Here is a 19,997-nt window from a genome sequence, read left to right on the forward strand (position 1 = left end):
TAAATATAATATTCTCTCCCAAATAATCATGCATTTAAAAGCTATTTCCAGAACCAGGGTATAAATGTGCACCATCTGAATTAACAAAGAACAATTTTAAAGAAACTTAAAGATGAGTTTTAAGCAGGTGCTTGGATTTTATTAACTATTTTTTGTGTGTGCCACAAAAGAGAGCCATCTCTCTTTGTCAATCAAGGCTCCTAGGCTTCATTTACAATCTTTGACATTTGTAGATATAAATAGAGCATCTGAATAAAAGCAGGATATTTAGGTGACTCTTTTAGCAGAGTTCTGAAGGATGGGGTTATACACACTAATAATGTGATTATCAAAATTGTTTCTGATGATGTACAGGATTGAAAAATGGGCCTGATAATTTCTTAGTCTGCACTCTACCTAAGGGAAAAGGAAATAGATGAAAAGATGTACAGCAGTTAAAAAGATCAGAATGCTGAAAGAGCAGTGATTATTATTACAGTAAATTTGGTCTGGAACATTGGAAGATGAGCCTGAGCCCTTGGTTGATAACCATTGCCCTGAAGAAACCTACAAATGATTTCCCTTGGAAGTAGGCTAAGGAAGATAATTCCAAAAGGACCTTCTTGATTACAGTTAATAAGCTTTCAGCCTGTAATGATGTTCATGCACATAGAATGAACAAAATTTCTGATGTGGGCTTCTGAATACAGTGGGTCTTCAGGATTTTGCTTAGAGAAATGTAGTCCTTTGTTTGTGTGTCTTCACAGTGGTGGTCTCTATGTATAGGTTCATTTGTATGGGGAAATTGGAATTCACATGTATGGTCTATCTAGAGAATATGCATTCTCACTCTCATGAACATTCCATTATTTGCAACATGGGTGTCTGGGAGGTTAGATATTATCCAATGGGAGTGGCATAGTAATTCTCATTTCATTTACATTGAATACTTTCGTAGCAGCGTGTATCACTTCATGTGTAGTACTTATAACTCAGAAACGACTCCATTTTAAACCCGCACTCGTGAGTATATATGTGTTTGTAGGTTTCTGTTTTAAGAATATAAAGGTGCTTCTCTTCACCTGAACAGTGTCTTTCAAATGGGGTATTGTGTGGGGCAGCCTAGGTCAGAGAAGAATATGAACACCATGGTAACGGAAAAGGAGAAGGCGGGCTGTGGAGCAAGACAGCTTGACTCTGAATCCTGCTCCCAGCACTTTAGTCCCTAGTTTCTTTATCTGTAAAATGTGAATAATGGTAATAATACCCTACCTCATAAGATATTTTAAAATTAAATGAGCTAAAGAATGAAAAGCGCCTGTAATGTTATTTGAAATACACTGACCCGTGAGTAGCCAGCAGACATTATCGCATTTCTTTCTAGATCAGTGAACTTCATGAAAGGGGTGGAACTTCATGATTATGGTAGAACTGCCTTCTGTTGTGTTTCCAGCACAACCAGCTGCCTCACCATTATGTGCCATGAGCAGAGAGACAAGAGCAGAGAGACTACAGATGGCCTGGAACAAGCCATTCCCTCTGCCTGAGACCTGGTTTAGAGTGAATCCTGAGGTTCAGTCTTCACAATTCACCAACAGTCTATCATTCAATAGACAGAATTAGAAGGCCAAAAGAGGAAGAGCACATTTTAAGGCTTCAAAATTTGGTATTCCAGGGCAGTCTGGAAGAATTTATTCAAGGTAGGCATAGGTGCCAGGCCTGAAGAATAAAAATGAAGGGCAGAGTTATTTAGAGTACATTCACCCTTCCAAAAGGCAATCTGGGTAATTCATAGCAGATAGTGGCAGCTTTATGACATCACCATCAATAAACATTTATAAGCATCCACCAGGGCCAAGACCATAGCTGGCGCAAGGAATTACTGAATGATTGCTTAACTCCAGGTTTCATTTTGGTTCTGGAGACATGGTCGTGCATTGGTGCATAAGGGAGTGTTCGTGATGGCGAATGAGCCCAGTAAGATTTTATCATGACTACTGAAAAGCATGCCACATATGATTTCCAGTTTTTGATGGAGCAACAAAAATATGGTAATGTTCAAATATGTCATATTATGAAGACTTTATTTAATGTATAAGTTGTTCCAATGAAAATTTTAAAAGCCTTGTAAACAACACTTTTTTTGATGCTTTTTCTTTTATCACTTTATACTGGTCAATATTGTGATGGTTTTACAACCACTGACACATACTCACGAACACAGTGAAACTACACACGAAGGGAATTCTCTCAGAAAAACAATGTTTAAAGATTGGAATTTTATTTCAGGCCACAGCAGAATGCTTTAGAGCAGATAGAGATCTAATGAGTTATCCATTTGCACCAAGATTCTAAACTCTGTCTTACAAATGGACTTGATATAATTCATGTTAGCTTGGCAGGAACAAATTAACAATGGAAAGTGTGGGCTCGCTCATATATTGTGCTGGCTTATTGATGTTAGTGTATCTTGTTAGATAAATCTACACAGTTCCATCATTGGAGGCTATACAAATGACATTGAAATTATCTTTGAGTTTCAGAAAGGAGTCCCTAATTACTACATAGTTACATCTGTCTTTAAGAAAATGTCTCCCCCCACCCCTTTTTTTTTTTTTCCTTTTGTAGAAGAGAAACTAACAGAGAAATACCTTCGACCAGAGGGCTCCTCAGGTCCTGTTAGATACATCACAAGGATTCATTCTCTTAAAATGAGGATTCCGATTCGTTAGGTTTGGGAGGGATCTGAAAAATTTGCATTTCTAACAACTCCCAGCTGATACTTTTGAGTGTAGTTCATGCACCACATTTTCAGTAGCAGAACCTGAGCTAACTCATTGGCATGACTTCATTTTAAATGGAAATAGCTGAACTCTAGGGGAAAATGTGCTTTGGTAATCATTGGAATTTGGTTGCTTTGAGTTCCAGCCACATTGAGGAAAGACATTGTAATCATCGTCTATGAACCTGTGACAGCAAATTTCGTATTCCAGGATACTCCTTGTTTTATATAAGAGTCCTTTCAGATTTTCTAACCTGTGCCAATAGTGAAGCCGCAGTTTTATTTCTGTTGTAAATTTATGAGGATAGCATATCAGGAAAACTTCATTCCATAAACAAAGTCTGAAATGTTTTATTTCTATTCCTTTGCAAGTTAACATAGAAGACTGTTTTCAAACTTGGATGTTATGACCTATTATCTTGTTTTGGTGTCTCATTTATTCTGTATTGGTTTAAAATTTTAAAGAATATCAGATGTAGTTTACCTTTTTTTTTTTTAATTGTTTACATACTGGAGCGCTTCCCCCAATAAAACTGATTTGAGACAGTGAGGAATATTGCCCATTGAAAGAAATGCAGAAGTAATCTTAAGGGAATAAATAGTCAAATTCTTGGGTTTTTGAGCTCCCAGGTAGACTTTAAAAAATCTACTGCAAAGTCAATAGTCTGAAAGTCAAAGCTCTTTTGAGTTGGAATGGGTAGAATTTATTCAGAGAGAAAAGTTTCATTTTGTTTGAATTCCAAAAGATGGGCTCTGAATATCAAGAGCAAAACCTGGAGGTGTCAGGGCACAGGGTTTATGTGATGAACCTCAGAATGGGGAAGAATATATGAATGACATGAGAGCATTATGCCCACTCGAATGGAGCTGGCTTTGTTTTGATGAGTGATTAGAAGATCAGATGGACTGTAGTCTCAGAGGCTGCCTGGGATCATGGTCTGGGTACAGGGGAAGGTAATGGGTTGGAGAGTACATATAAAACACAGATCTGTTTAGGGCATCATGGGAGCAGAGAGAGAAACATGCCCTGCCTTGCAGAGTACAGTTGTTGAGACTGGAATCCTCTCTGGAACACTTGTGTCTAGTGGGTTTTGGAGGGACAGAGCAGCAAAGACTGAGAGGAATACCTCCGACTCTCTCAAAGTCCTGTCCTCCTAAGTGCGGAAGGAGACCTTTCAGCCTGGATCAGAGTGAGGAGTAGATACATGCTTGGACTGGGTACAGCTGAGGCCTTCAGAAGAAAATAGCAATATCTGATGAAGGAGCCTAGACGAGATGAGTTACATACAACATGGAGAGTTCAGAGTCCTGGGCAAGATGTCCAACAATACAAACAACCCTTTAGAACATAGCTTACCTCCAGTAAGAGAGGAAGGGGAAGTCAGATGGGGATGGGAGTGCTGGAAGAATCCTAGGGAGTGAATGCAGTTGAACTAAACAGAGATCAATTTAAGGAAGTGACTCTGCTTAACTTAAATTGCGAAGTCTGAGTTATTCTTTCACTGTTAAGGCTCATGAAGTAAATTAAATTTAACAGTTGAAAATGGAAAAAAAAAAAGCACAACCTGAAAGTTGAGAGTTATGTTTTATTCAGTGGGCGAAACTGTGGAATTAAGCCCAGGACACAGCATCTCAGATAATTCTGAGAGACTTCTACAAAGAGGAAGAGGGGGAATATAGGAGTTTCCATAACAAAATCAGGTCGTTGGAACATCGAAAGATTGTTGTTACTGAAAGAAGACCGGATATCTCAAGTTAAGGCATTTAGCACTTCTCTGTGTATGAGAAGATGCAGGAGTCGGAGCTCAGGAGCTCACCGAGATGACTCCCTTCCAGAAGCCCCTGAGCTGGCTGGGGCCAGCCCTCTGTGCTTTCTCACCCAGCGTCTTTTCCGGGTGCGGCAGTTGACTGAGGCGACGGCCACTGTCTGTTTCCACCCTGAGTTCTCCGGGCTCGCTGCTGGGGCAGCTGTAATGTGATGGCTTGATGGCAGCAACGCCCTTTGTTCATGACAGGCAGTATTTTAGCTCTGAAGTGTAGTGATGCGGTTACGGTTTATGCATCTGAGTTCTGTGTCTGTGCCAACTCATAATCTCTGTAGTGAGATGATGGTCATCATGCCAGCCCTGCTTCCTGTAATTTTAAATAATAGGAGAAACAAAATTCCTAAGGGATTTTTAGAGTATTAACTTCAGGGTTAATCAAATCACGTCATCGCCCTTCTTACATTCTTTGAACTCATCTCCTTGTTCCTGGAACAAAGCCCTGCACCCTTCCCCTGGCCTGAGAGGCCCGCCGTATCTTTCTGCTTGCCAGCTCTGCAGCCCAGCCTTCTTCTCTTGCCCCATAACTATGTTTGTTCGTTCCAGCCTCACGTTCTTAGAATTCCTTAAATTTGACTTACGCTTTTCCACCTCAAGGCATTTTCAGATGTTATTCTGTCTCCTTGGAAGACCCTCCCATCGGTAGGTCAAGTTTCCTTGCAAAATACTTCCTTTCACATACTGCTCCTTTACAGCCTTGATCACAGTTGAAACAGACTTTTGTTGCTGTTGTGGATGGATAATGCCAATCTTCCCTCACAGGTCTAAGCTTCAGTAGTCCAGAGACCGTGTCTATTTGCTGATGTAGCCCCAGTGTATAGGATAACCTCTCATGTTATACTCTTTAATATTTGGGGGAACACTCAAAATGAATGAGTAAATGGTATGATCTGATACTCTCATTCTACCTAAGATGTAGGGTCTGATGAAAGTGAGTTTTCTTGTTGCTTAACTATAATCAAAGTTGTTTTTATGATACCTTCGGGAGAGGATGGGGAAAAAATTCAAATATACTAAAAATACATTCAAGAATATTGTCTCATTTAAGAAATCATTAATTGCCCCACCTCCTAGTGTTCCAGTCTTTTTAATATATATTATGTTTACTTATGAAACCTTCTCTTAAAAGAATCATTGGTTTTACTTCTATTGTATTTCAGATAGGAGGTTATGGTTAGAACATCACACTATTTTATTTACTAAAAGAAAATTGGTCTCTTTGCCTAGCTTATTAAGTTCTGTGGTTTTTTAAAAAATGGATAACCATGGTTGGCCCCTATAGATATTTTTTCCCTATGTTAACTGGAAAGCCACATGATATTTTGAAAAGATGTTTGCTATATCTGCAGGAGTGAAACAGTAAAGACCAAATGAGACAGCCAACACAGTCAAAAATGTCACCAGATAAATGAATCCCAGCTTGTATTCTTTTATACAAGATTACACAACTTTAAATTGCACTAAAATGGTACTAATTTGGCAATCTTGTCTTTGATATGCTTAGAGTCTTAAAATTCTACGAACTGTACACTTGAGGGGCACTCACACCAGGTTTGAATGGAATGTATTTACAGCACAGTGGGAGAAAAGTTTTAGTTTATTCCTGGTTTTCTCTATGCTTCTTAGTGTGGAAGCAGTGGAGCCAACAAAGCCGTATCAGTATTTAGCATCTCTTCTTTAAAAATGACAAGCTTTAGAAAAATAATTCAATATCCAGGTTAATAACCATAGCTCTGACTGCCCAGGTATGTTTTAAACACTATTTGGGGAAAGAGAATATTTCTCCTAAGAAAACTATATGAATGTCAGACAACTATTTTTTTCCATAAGACCTTATAAATAATAACTAATATTGTACTAGGACAATAGAGGATTTTCTCAATATCCTCTGGGTGCCAGGTAGAATACTGGCTGTTAGCTCGCATTTATGACAAAGTATTATTTTTCTGCTAAAACAGATGGATTTTGAATTGACATTTTGACATCACAGGAAAATACATACTGTCCTTTCAAACACCCCTCTCGGATACATCAGGAAAGCAACTATTAAGTGAAATGTATGACAGCAGGGCTTCATTCTACTTTTCTTATTCGAGTGTTTATTTGTTTGAATTGGCCGTTGATAGGTTCCTAAGAATTTGAACTGTGTCAGAAATGATTTGATTAAAGTCAAACAACAAGCAGAGTTACACCTTATCACCACTTCCCAAATGACTTTTTTGTGGGAGGGGCCACCTTCATGGATAAACTGTAGCAAGTTCAGAGAAGCTTTTCTGGGCATTGTTTCATTTGCAAGATATAGCTAAAACTGGAAAATGACAGGAATATTTGCCAAATACAGATACTAACAAAATAATTTCCACTCCCATAAGTGTGGAAGTATTTAGCTTTGAGTTCCATGTGACAACTTGAAAATTACATATACATCTTACTGAATAGAGATATTTCCAGAATAATTCTGCATCTCTGTATCTGTAAAGGTGGACTAAGAGAAATGTTAAAGTTGTGATGACAGAGATGTTTACTCAGGGAAATTATCACGGGGGATTTTATTGTGGTTTTGTGTTTGAGATTGTGCATGCATGCTGCATCTCAGTCACGTCCCACTCTTCCGTAGCCCACCAGGCTCCTCTGTCCCCGGGATTCTCCAGACAAGAGTACTGAAGTGGGTTGTCATTTCCCACTCCAGGGGATGTTCCCAACCCATCATCCCCACCCATTTTCCCAACGGATCTTTTCCCAAATATTGAACCAGCATCTCTTGTATTGGCAGGCGAATTCTTTACCACTGAGTCACCTGGGAAGCTGGTATGTGAGATCAGGTCAATAGAGTAATAAGATTACTGATTATTGCATTTTTTATTTTTTTTGGTTGTTGTTGTTTAGTTGCTAAGTTGTGCCCAACTCTTTTGTGACCCTATGGACTTTACCTCGTCACGCTCTTCTGTCCATGGAATTTCCCAGGCAAGATTATTGGAATGGGTTGCCATTTCCCTTTGCAGAGTATCTTTCTGATCCAGGGATTGAATGCATGTCTCTTGCATTGCAGGCAGATTCTTTAGCACTGTGTCACAGTCAGAGGTGGATTTTACTAGGTAAAATTAGTTATGTGCAGTGGAATATTCAAATATATTTTATTTTTATATGAGAATTTTCTTTTTTCCTTCAGCTTCTCTAAGTGATCACACATTTGATAGATCAGATTTGTTTTTTGAGCCAGTTAATTGCTTTCCATTCAAATATGTGACCATTTCCAATATATCAGGAGCATTTTGACAACTCAGCTGAAGACTTTCCTTCAGTCATGCTGGCCTTTGGGGGCAGGAGGAGAAGGGGACAGCAGAGGATGAGGTGGTTGGATGCCATCACCGACTCAGTGGACATGGGTTTGGGTGGACTCCGGGAGTTGGTGATGGACAGGGACGCCTGGCCTGCTGTGGTTCATGGGGTTGCAAAGAGTCGGACACAACTGAGCGACTGAACTGAACTATACACACTTAACCCTGCTCATGTGAACCATTTTAGTAAGCTACAGAGAGTTGTGCCCTTACTTCACTTCCTGGAACATAAGTTTCAATCATTTTGATGAAGCTGTCAGTTTATTCCTTTTTTTTTGTCAGTTTATTCCTTATTAATTTCTATCTTTCAAAAAGACTCTAGGGCACTGCGTTGTCATTTGTGTGTCCAATCATTCCTTGCAATCCTGAATTATTCCTAGCAGGACATTTGCTTCTCCAACATGAACTTAAGACTGTAAAATAATACTGTTTTGTTGAGACTATCAGTAAATATCTTCGTATGCAAAATATTATTATTATTAACATTCCAGACATTTAATTGTGATTTTTTTTTTGTTTTACTAACAACTTAATTTGTAAAGCTGTTTAAAAATTATGTTTAGTTTATATTAGCCTTAGCCTTTAAAAATCATGTTTATAAAGCTTGTGGTTAATACATTAGTAGAAGAATGTTCCGAGGTACCTTTTCCTTTATATGAAACCAGTTCGATCAGCAGAGTGAAAGAGCACTGACTTCTTAGAGTTCTCATTATCTGAATGGTCTAGTTTTTGCTGTACTGATCACAGTGAATTACTTGAAAATGAATATGCCAAGGGAAGTATATGTTCTAGAAAGTTTCAGTATGTTTAAATTGCCTATTCATATAATTTAGACCTCAAATTCATATGAAGCTTATAATTTAATCAAAAGGATGATGTTGTCAAGCAGTTATTTTGAATTCCTAAAGTATGCCAGATACAAGCGGTTTGTCATTTCAATCATACAGATGGGGAGGACTCCACACACATGAAGACACTGATGCTCAGCAAGGTTGAATAACTTGCCTAGTGTTCCGTTCAGTTCAGTCGTTCAGTTGTGTCTGACTCTTTGCGACCCCATGGACTGCAGCACGCCAGGCCTCCCTGTCCATCACCAACTCCCGGAGCCTACTCAAACTCATGTCCATTGAGTCGGTGATGCCATCCAACCACCTCATCCTCTGTCGTCCCGTTCTCCTCCTGCCTTCAGTCTTTCCCAGCATCAGGGTCTTTCCCAGTGAGTCAGTTCTTTGCATCAGGTGGCCAGAGCTTTGGAGTTTCAGCTTTACCAGGAGTCCTTCCAGTGAATATTCAGGACTGGTTTCCTTTGGGATGGACTGGTTACACCAGTCAATTGACTGGATTGCCCAGTGTTACACCTCTGAAGATGGCAGAGTGGGAGTCAGATCCGAGTCCTCCTGATTCCAAAGATGGCGATCCACTTAATTACTTAATCAGTGTCTCTCCTGTTGGCTTCCCTTATCTACACTGCTAAAGATATTCCTTCAGACTCTTGGTTAGCGAATCTATCTTGGATAGGGTTTTCTTTTCTTCTTCAGCTGCATTTTAAAATGATTTAATAAGAGAAATAGTTCAGTTGAAACTGAAAACTTAAGATGAGACTTAACATTTCTGAATTTCAAAATTCACACCTTGTCCTCATAACAAGAAACTGTCTCTTTTTCAAGTTTAGTTTTTATCGATGTGTAGTTGATTTACATACAGCGTTGCGCGAACTCCTGTTGTACGGCGAAGTGACTCAGTTATACGCATATATACCTTCCTTTTAAAAATATTCCTTTCCATGATGATTTATTGCAGGGTATTAACTGTAGTTCCTCGTGCTATACAGTAGGCCTTGATTGATTATCCATGAAAATATCTTTTAATAGGCCATGGTATTTGAAGATAGCATTTAGAGAACCTCGGTTTCTCAAGTTACAGACATATTTTACATGATTATTAATTCTTTAAATATTTTACCAACAACTTAACTGTTTGGTTTACTCCTCCCACTTGTATACAGACGGCCTGTTCAGACCAGCTTGTATCATCGAGTGATAGAGGTCAGGGAGTGTGAAGAGTAACTATCCTTCTCTTGGTTGAGGAGAGTAAACTCTAAAGGAATGATTAATTGATCTTAGAGTCAGGAAAAAGCCTGTCTCTTCAGAGTCCATCAGTGAGGGGGCCGTGATCTGAACTCAGGCTGTCCTGTCGGGCAGCCCAGCGGGTCTGGGTGTCTCTCTGTGAGGCTGCAGAGGCAGAGGCCTGGATCACACAGGTCCTTCCAGAGGTTGTCGGGTCTCTCAGGCAGAGGTTGGGTAAGAGTCAGCCCCTGGGGTGAGCTCACGTGGTGTCCACCATCGTTGCTGAATTAGCTGTCTTGACACACACAGCCCCTCTGCCAGCACTGGCCAGTAGCCTGGGTAGCTTCTGCAGAATCACTGGCTGGGTCCTCCAGCCCAGGACTACCGTGCCTGCTTGCAGAAGGTCTGTGCAGGCAAGTGCGAGTTTCTCCTCCTTGGTAAGTTCCTTTCTTTCCCCAGGGGTTGCAAGATCCCTACGAGTTCCGTGCCATGCCTGGTCAGGCACAAGGTTCAGGGTTTTCCCCTTTTCTACAGCTTCACACAAGGCAGAGATTGTGAGACTCCTGGGAAATATTTGATGAGGACAGAGAAAGGAAGGGGCTTGCTTGCTTTCATATTGTTAATATTTTAGAGAAGCCATGAGTTACATTGATAAAGGGATTTAAACCAAAGGGCCATCCACAAAGCAGGGTCAGATAAGAAACCCCACAGGTAGAAAGAAAGAGTGTGTTAAGGATAAGATCCCCGAGACTGAGATTTAGGGGCCTGACAGAGAGAGTGGATGTAAAGGGATGTGAAATCAAATGTGCCTATTCAGCTACTGATCAGAAAATGGCAGATGGATTCACTCAGCAAGCTGAAGAGGCATGCACCCCAGAAGAAAACAATACTATTATTTAAGATAATGGGGATATTCTTCATGGATTGTTTCTGGAAAAACCATCAGGCAAGTTTATCCCCTGATTGAGGCACTGACTTCTTCTCAATCAAAGCACAGTGAGTTGACTGTACAAAACCTTTCAGAGCAAAAGTAAAGAAAAACAGGAGACATTATAAGCACTGAGCATTTTACCTCTGTGCAGTTGGCTGTGCCATTGAGCAATCCCATTAGCCATCTCAAAGCAGTGCTTCTACAAGTGTCCTTTTAGGGGTTCAGTGATGTCAGACGTTTTTTGGAATAATGCAAAGATACTATTTGCCTTTACTGCTAAAGGCATGGGTACATTTTAAAGCATTTCCAGAGGCTACATGTGACATCATAACAAATTGAATGCAGAAGCAGATACGTGAAAGTAAGTAGCTCTCTTCTGTTTAATAAAGATTTCCAAAAATAGTAATTAAAAAATACCACTTCTCAAAGATTTTTTTGTTTCATTTGGAAATATAGTTTTCACTAAAAATTATGTTAAAATATGATGGATGTGTTACTTTTCTCTTAAAATGAATTGATATATTTTAAAATTCTCAGCTTTAATTTCAAATGTTAATAGATAAAACCAACATCAAAAAGAGCTCTTAGGGGAAAAAATAGCCCTGAAGGGCCTTTATTAGGTTTCCCAGGTGACTTAGTGGTAAAGAATCCGTCTGCCAATGCAGGAGACGCAAGAGATGTGGGTTTGATCCCTGAGTTGGGCAGATCCCCTGGAGCATGGCACGGCACTGTATTCTGGTATTCTTGCCTGAAAATTCCCCTGGGCAGAGGAGCCTGGCAGGCTTAGCCCAGGGGGACGCAAAGAGTCAGACAGACTGAGCCCAGGACACACGCGTGCACACTCACAGCACTCTATAGTTTATAAGAGTATACAGAGATCCTGAAAGTAACAGGTTCAGACCCTTTGTCTTTAGGGATATGAGAATGTTTCTTCTAAAAAGTGCCTGAGCATGACACTGTAAAGGATCATCGTGCCCATTTCTTTTTTTTCCTTTTGGAAGCCTGGGAGGCGTACACCTCCTCGTGGCCCTGCGATAGAGCCAGCCTGTGTTACTAGTCCGGGCAGTGTGTTGTAGGTGGCAGTGACATGCGTCACTGACCGTCCCAACATTTGATATCTGATGAGAGATTCTTGAGAACACTGCTCTCCTGCTGCTGTGACTGCGGAAGCATGTGTTGACATGACGGTGTCAGAGATGAAAGCAGCTGGAGCACTAAGCCAACTCTGGGAGGAAAGCCACTCTGGAGAGCCACCTGGACTGGCAGTGGATGTAGCAAGAGCTCGAGGAAGATGTTATTACTGGTAAATCCCTGGGGCTTGAAGGCTGTAGAACCACGCTTGCATAAACTAGTCTTTCCTGGCTTGCACCTGACTTTTCATGGGAAAATCAGCATGGGCGGACAGTTTTTGGGGGTTATACACTGAAAGCTAAGGGAAAGTCCTCGTACTATTAGAATAAAAGGTGATTCTGAATAGTTTTCTTAAATGACATTTGGTATTTTTTAAGAGGTAATTATCTTAAAAAATGACATCAGGCTCTGTGTACCTAATATGTCCAATATGGATAATATGTATGTCCTTACTCCGGAGGAATATGTGACCTCAATAGTCTTCTGTTGTATCATTACCTCTTATATTTACAGAGAGCAGTGTTCCCCCATTATTTATTAACTCTTTGAATAATAGTCATTAAATGACAACTACGCTGGGAGGGATTGGGGGCAGGAGGAGAAGGGGACAACAGAGGATGAGATGGCTGGATGGCATCACAGACTCGATGGACATGAATCTGAGTGAACTCTGGGAGTTGGTGATGGACAGGGAGGCCTGGCGTGCTGCAATTCATGGGGTCGCAAAGAGTCGGACACGACTGAGCGACTGAATTGAACTGAACTGATGCCATGTGTTGTTTGTTGGGAGTGGGTGCAGTGACAGACAGTCTTCAGTGTCACCACTTAATTTGTAGGCAAAAAATTGAGGGAAGGCAAAGGGCAAAGTCTCCATGCCCGTTGGGTTGGTGCATTTCAAGAACTTTCCAGGAAGCCCCTCCAAAGACTTAGACTTACATCTTGTTGAGCTCTCTGAGCTGTGAAGAAAGCTGGAAATCATAGTTTTATTTTTTTCTCTTGGGCACATGGACAGCCTGAAGAACATGGGTTCTTGTCAGTAAGGTGGAAGAGTCAATAGGTGTTGAGGAGACAGTCAGACATGTCTTCACACTGGCCCTCGGTCCTTTTGAGAATCTCTCCACCTCGGTCACCCTGTGACTGTCTGGACTCATGTGCATTGCCAAGGCATGAGGTCCTGAGTCCCCAGTGCTCCGGAGCATCCCTGAGTCACCGGCCAATCTGCCCCAGTGGGGATTTCAGGTCCGGTGGCACTCTGCCTCTTGCGCTCCTTTTGGGGTAAGGCTCTCTGAAAACTGCAGACACATACCACACAGTTATTCAGCCTCCTGCACTCTGTTCTGGGAGCTGACCCCAAATCCTCTCTACTCTTGGCCCCATAGGTCTCTGTTCTCTAAACCCTGCCTGCCCCCATGATGGAATATTTTCTTTCTGTTAGCAGGGAAATCTGTTTTCCTTCATGGTATAAACCTTTGCCTCCACCTAGAAATCCTCTCCATCCTTTGGAAATCAGAAGATTCATGGGCTATTTTTCCTGTCTACTCTGATGCAAATGGCAACCCACTCCAGTATTCTTGCCTGGAGAGTCCCATGGACAGAGGAGCCTGATGGGCTATGGTGCTTGGGGTCACAAAGAGTCAGACACAACTGAGCGACTTAACACACACACACTCTGATGCATCTCTACCTGAAGCACCATTTACATCACCAACTACCTATCTGAATTAAAGAGAGGGAGAAGAGAATTCAAGTTAATATCACAGAGTTTCACTCTCTCATCTAAGTGATTGTGTTTTCAATATAATGTAAGATTACTCAGATGCATACACACAATATGTGCTGGGAAGCCACAGGAGCCAGTTTCAGGGAGTCTCAGGCATCCCTGCAAAAGGTGGTGTCTAAATTGAAAAGTTAGTAGAGTTTACCCAGTTGAAAATAAAAGAGGGGCGGGGGGAAGAGAAGACGGAGTAAGGGGGAGAATGAGAAGTACTTCAGAAAAAGGAAATGGCCCATGTAGAAGCAATAAAATGTATGACCAAGTCAGGGGATTGTCAGTAGCTCAGTGTATGGCCTGAAAGTACAATGTGAAATAGAGAGAGATGTGATGGAGAAGAGGAGAGAGGAGAAAATAGCTTGTTTGGACGTTATGCAGACGGACCTGAGCACCCTAACAATTGTGCGTTAGTAAGCTTTCTCTTGCTACAGAATGAAAAATAGATTCAAGCTGTGCAAGACTGGGGCTAGGGAGACCTTTTAGAGGCTTGTTGTAATTATTCTGGCAAAAGATAATGTCAGGTTGACCTAATGTCATAGCAGTGGGAAGGAAACAATTGAATGAATTGGAGAGTTATTATGGGTATAGAATAATTGCAACATTGAACAGTGGTCTTTGTCTTTGGATTGACGGTTGAGTGTGTGTTGGTGACATTCTGAGACCACAAACAGAAAGAGGATCGAATTCTTCAGGATGACCCTGCTGCCTAAAACTCCTCCCTGTTTCCTGCTCTGATTTTTTTTAGAATTTATCATTATCAGGTATATTTCATTTTCTCCTACTTTGTGAATATGCAATAGAATATAAACTCCTTGTGTAAGACATTTGTGAATTTTTTTTTTCTCTATCATATTGCCAACTTCTAGAACAATGCAAAGCACATAGTAGCCACTGAGTAAATATTGGGTAAGTAACTGACTGTCTAAATGAGTAACAATTGGCCAGTAGTAAAATAAATAAGGTCTGTATTTGGACCTGCTGAGTGTGAGTTGACTTTGGGATGTGTAGTAGACTTTAGCGATATAGATATGAAGTTCAATTGAAGTCTGGTTCAGAAATAAACTTTGGGAAGTCTGCAGAATATAGCTAGCCTTTAAAGTTATGAGAGTGAATGCAATGTTCATCCTGTAATTAAGATCTTGATTAAAGAAAATACCTACCAATAGATATTCTTCTTTGCAGCTACAGTTGCTCCTGATGTGAATTTCTTTTATTCATCAATGAGGACATGAGCGACTTGTCTTTGCAGTCACCTTCCCTATACTTCACTCCTTTAATCACTTCCTCAGCAGGAATGCAGTCCCTTCATTGAGATGTAACAATTCTTTTAATTTATAACTTACAAATCATCTTCTTTCTCATGGCTTAGGTTACTTGGTACCTCTGGAACCTTATAAAAGTTGGTGATTGATAATCAGGTAGTTCCCAGAGGCAAAGGATATTTATCTTCCATTCTTTGCAATCTTATGAAAATACTCTTGAAAAAAGTTATACTCACCTAAGTAGTTTTCTTAACACTTCCCATTTTCTTTCTTTCTAATTATTCCTCTTTATGTTACTCTGGCCACTTGATGCGAAGAACAGACTCATAGAAAAGAGCTTGATGCTGGGAAAGATTAAAGGCAAGAGGAGAAGAGGACGACAGAGGATGAGATGGTTGGATGGCATCACCGACTTGATGGACTTGAGTTTGAGCAAGCTCCGGGAATTGATAATGGACAGGGAGGCCTGGCGTGCTGCTGTCCATGGGTTTGCAAAGAGTCAGACACAACTGAGCAACTGAACTGAACCTAACATTCTTTAAATGACCTATACCTAAATGATTTTTGTCAGAACAAATTTATGATATCCAGGCAAATATTTTTTCTTTCCTCTTTTGCTGTGAGCATGCATATAAGTTGCTTCAGTCCTGTCCAACTCTTTGTGACCCTATGAACTATAGTCCACCAGACTCCTCTGCCCATGGGATTCTCCAGGCAAGAATACTGGGTTGGGTTGCCGTTTCCTACTCCAGGAGATCTTCCCAACCCAGGGATCAAACCCGGGTCTCCTGTACTGCAGGCGGCTTCTTTACCATCTGAGCCACTTTTGCTGTGTAGCTGGCCTCTAGTTTGCCATCATTTGTAATAATAGGGAATTCAAACTTTTGCCCACTAGTCAGAGACAGTGCCAGATTTTGTGAATGAGTCCTGTAAGGTAGAGTTTGGTGGCAGTTCTCTGTAATGGTTGTTTTGGGAATGGCTTTTTTTTCCCCTTCTTTAGAGTAAATATGCGGATAGGGCAATGGCACCCCACTCCAGTACTCTTGTCTGGAAAATCCCATGGATGGAGGAGCCTGGGTCGCTAAGAGTTGGGCACGACTGAGCGACTTCACTTTCACTTTTCACTTTCATGCATTGGAGAAGGAAATGGCAACCCACTCCAGTGTTCTTGCCTGGAGAATCCCAGGGACGGGGAAGCCTGGCGGGCTGCCATCTATGGGGTCGCACAGAGTCAGACACGACTGAAGCGACTTAGCAGCAGCAGCAGAATGAGTATGAGAGGAGCTCCAAGATATGGGAGAAGTGATGATGCTCACAAAAGCAGGGCGTGTTGCTGAGGAACTGTTGGGGGCAGGAATCACTAGCATATTATAATATTTTTGTTCCAGGCAACAAGGTGCACCACAGGGGTCTTAGGAGGACTGGGGGAGGCGGGTATCAAATTGATGATTTTGGTACCAGAAGACGTATTTCCAGGTTTCATACAACAGAGTAATCGCTTTCTTATAACTTGGAGTTAGTTCAAACCTGTTTCTCTGTAAGCTCTTAAAAGTGCTTAAGGGTGAGGAATGTGAAAAGGCAACTATTTGCCTAGCATTTTTTTTATTTTTTAAAATTATTATCATTATTATTTTTTTTTTTACAATATTGTATTGGTTTTTGCCACACATCAACATGAATCCACCACGGGTGTACACGTGCTCCCAATCCTGAACCCCCCTCCCACCTCCCTCCCAACACCATCCCTCCGGGTCATCCCAGTGCACCAGCCCCAAACATCCTGCACCCTGCATCGAACCTAGATTGGCGATTCGTTTCTTATATGATATTATACTTGTTTCAATGCCATCATTCTCAAGAAACTAGGTCAGCTTAGGCTGAGCTTCCTTAAAAGTCACCTGGCCTCTTGTTTCTGCTCGTCCAGAGTGAGGGGTGGCCATGAGGCTGTTAGAAAATGGTTTGTCGTCCATCTGTAAATGACTCTGGAACATGCTGCTGCTGCTGCTGCTAAGTTGCTTCAGTCGTGTCTGACTCTGTGCGACCCCATAGACGGCAGCCCACCAGGCTCCCCCATCCCTGGGATTCTCCAGGCAAGAACACTGGAGTGGGTTGCCATGTCCTTCTCCAATGCATGAAAGTGAAAAGTGAAAGTGAAGTCGCCCAGTCGTGCCGACTCCTAATGACCCCATGGACTGCAGCCCACCAGGCTCCTCCCTCCATGGGATTTTCCAGGCAAGAGTACTGGAGTGGGGTGCCATTGCCTTCTCCACTGTAAACATGAGTGAATCCATTAAAAGCTTGGTTTTGGCTTTACCATATATGTTGTGACAGGAAGATCCCCTGGAGAAGGGAAAGGCTACCCACTCCAGTATTCTGGCCTGGAGAGTTCCATGGACTGTATAGTCCATGGGGTTGCAAAGAGTCAGACAGGACTGAGCAACTTTCACTTTCACTTTTTTGTATATTGTGGCATTTGTGAAGCCAGGAACTATGCATTCTTAAAAAGAAAAACTATTCATCGTGTATCATAGTGCCCTGTATACATAAAGAAATTATGTTGATCATTCATTTAGTAGTTATACAAGTAATTTAAAATTGTGCTTTAATATATGATTTTTTGGTAGAAACTCAGCATTTGCTATATGCCAGGTATTCATTTTTAGTGTTTAAGTACCTAACTTGAACATCTTATAAGTAAAAAATTGAGGTACAGTGTACATCACCCAGAAAATTGTCAGTTGAGTTTTAAATAAAACCAAGGATATTATACTCTCTGTGTTAGCATTAGACAACAGAAATAATTCTTAAAATGCATTCTCCTTGTGATTAGAATAATCTTGCCTTTACAGAATCAATTATTGTGCAACTGCAAAATGAGTGGTTTTCTCCTCTTCTCTTAAAAGCTCTTTAGAGTTCAGCAGGTTTTCATTAAGAGGAAGTTCTGGGGATGGAACATGGATCCACCCATTTCTAATTCAGTTCTTAATAGTTGCTCTCTATACTCCACATCTTACCCTCCTTATCATAAGAAATTCCGACATAGTTATAAAAAGCTTTTAAAGAAACAATTTAATCTTCTCATACCTTTGGGGATAGGTAATGATGAAGTAATTATTGTGCATAGAAACAATACCAGCTTTTCATTGAAAATTCAGTGACAAATTGCAAATGAAGCCTAATAAACATCATTTATTACCTTCCATTTTAAAAGTCCCATAAGTTCCAAAGGCAGATTGTTCTTTAATCCCTATTTGTAAAATATATTTTTAAAATTTTGTCCCTAGCACCAGTCCCTACTTTGAATAACCTGATTTTAGATTCAAACCCATTTCCTACCTCAGGCTTAACATTGAAAGTCACAATTTTAATAGAATAATTCATTTCAGAGAGGTATGCAGCCAAGCAATCATGTTAGCTACTGCTGTTTATTAATAATAAATGTAAAATACTAAGAGAAAATATACATTCTAAAGTTAATCAGACAATGTGGCTTTAGGAATTACAATGCAAAATCTTTCAACTGTTTCTTGAAAACATTGGAGCATCAAGTTCAATATTGATTGAAAAAAATCTGTAAGCACAGGCATGGAATACACAATGAATTCTCTTTGTAGGGTCTACTCAGTGAATGCGTTTTATGCCAATGTATGTACGTGTATGGTACAAGGAATCTGTACCTAGGAAAGTGAGACTTATGCTTAAGGACTTGCTCGAGTGAGCTAAATTACTTTCAAGTACCTGGCGCTCAGTAATGCCATGTGATTTAATGTTGCTCCTCCTGATCCATTCACTTCTATGTGACAGAAACTTCTAAGGAAGGTCAGTGTTCTATCTAAGAGATTGTGACAGCTGAGTTACGGTTTCAAACAGGTTTGGCTTTTACACTACCTTAGAAAATGAAATAGCTTTTGATTTATAGTCATTTTACATTAATATGCATTTCTCTCTTGTATTTCATTTGAAATTGGGCAGGCCAGCTTTATACATTCCTCATTACTTCTTGAGGTGCCTACTCAATTACCTGTTTTAAACAAATCATTCTGAATGAGTTGACATCAGGGGCAAACAGTGAGAGAATAAGTAAGAGGTTCTGAATTTCCTGGCTATTAATAGCAATGTTAATGGCATGGAAATCTCTGCGCAACATGCTAGTCCAGGTATATTTCTTTGTTAATAATCTTGTACCCAACAGAGTTTTTAAAAGTGTACCAGATTAGAGATTCTATGATATCAGACGTGATTTTTTTTTTCTAAACAATGATTAAGTAGGGAGATAAAATTTTCAAGTTTCTGGGTCTTTGGTGGTAGGAAACCAAATGCCTTGTTTTATAAACATATCAGTTGTGGAAAAAGAATGCATTTTCTTCTACATACTAAAATGTACTATTTCCATATCTGGGTGGTCTTGTGATTTTAATTATTTTCAAAATTATGCATGGTTTACTGGACAAAGACTTCACATCCCTCTGCACCCTCTTACACTCTGGAATATTTTTAAGGGCACTGTAGCTCAGGATTTAGAGGGATATGAAGAATGTCAACTGATTGTCTTGGCACTGTGGTTGACTGAAACTTTTGAGCTGATAGAGTACTCTACTCTGGATTATCTGAAGTCTAGGTTTTTGAGTGAAAAAATAATATGTTTTATAACAGGAAGACTAACATACATTGATTTTTATTGTATCCTTCACCGTCTCCCGGAGCTTGTTCAAACTCATGTCCATTGAATCGGTGATGCCATCCAACCATCTCATCCTTTGTCGTCCCCTCCTCCTACCGTCTTCTATCTTTCCCAGCATCAGGGTCTTTTCCAATGAGTCAGTTCTTCCCATCAGGTGCTCAAACTATTGGAGTTTCAGCTTCAACAACAGTCCTTCCAATGAATAGTCAGGATTGATCTCCTTTAGGATGGAC

General features: G+C 40.5%; 1 pseudogene; it reads right to left on the reverse strand.

Annotated features, from left to right (window-relative positions):
- Positions 1 to 13,197: 13,197 nt before the first annotated feature.
- Positions 13,198 to 19,997, reverse strand: part of LOC138441642 (dematin pseudogene) — a 49,010-nt pseudogene continuing 42,210 nt past the window's right edge.

Source organism: Ovis canadensis, chromosome 5 (genome assembly GCF_042477335.2).
Source record: "Ovis canadensis isolate MfBH-ARS-UI-01 breed Bighorn chromosome 5, ARS-UI_OviCan_v2, whole genome shotgun sequence".
In the NCBI taxonomy this organism is placed as follows: domain Eukaryota; kingdom Metazoa; phylum Chordata; class Mammalia; order Artiodactyla; family Bovidae; genus Ovis; species Ovis canadensis.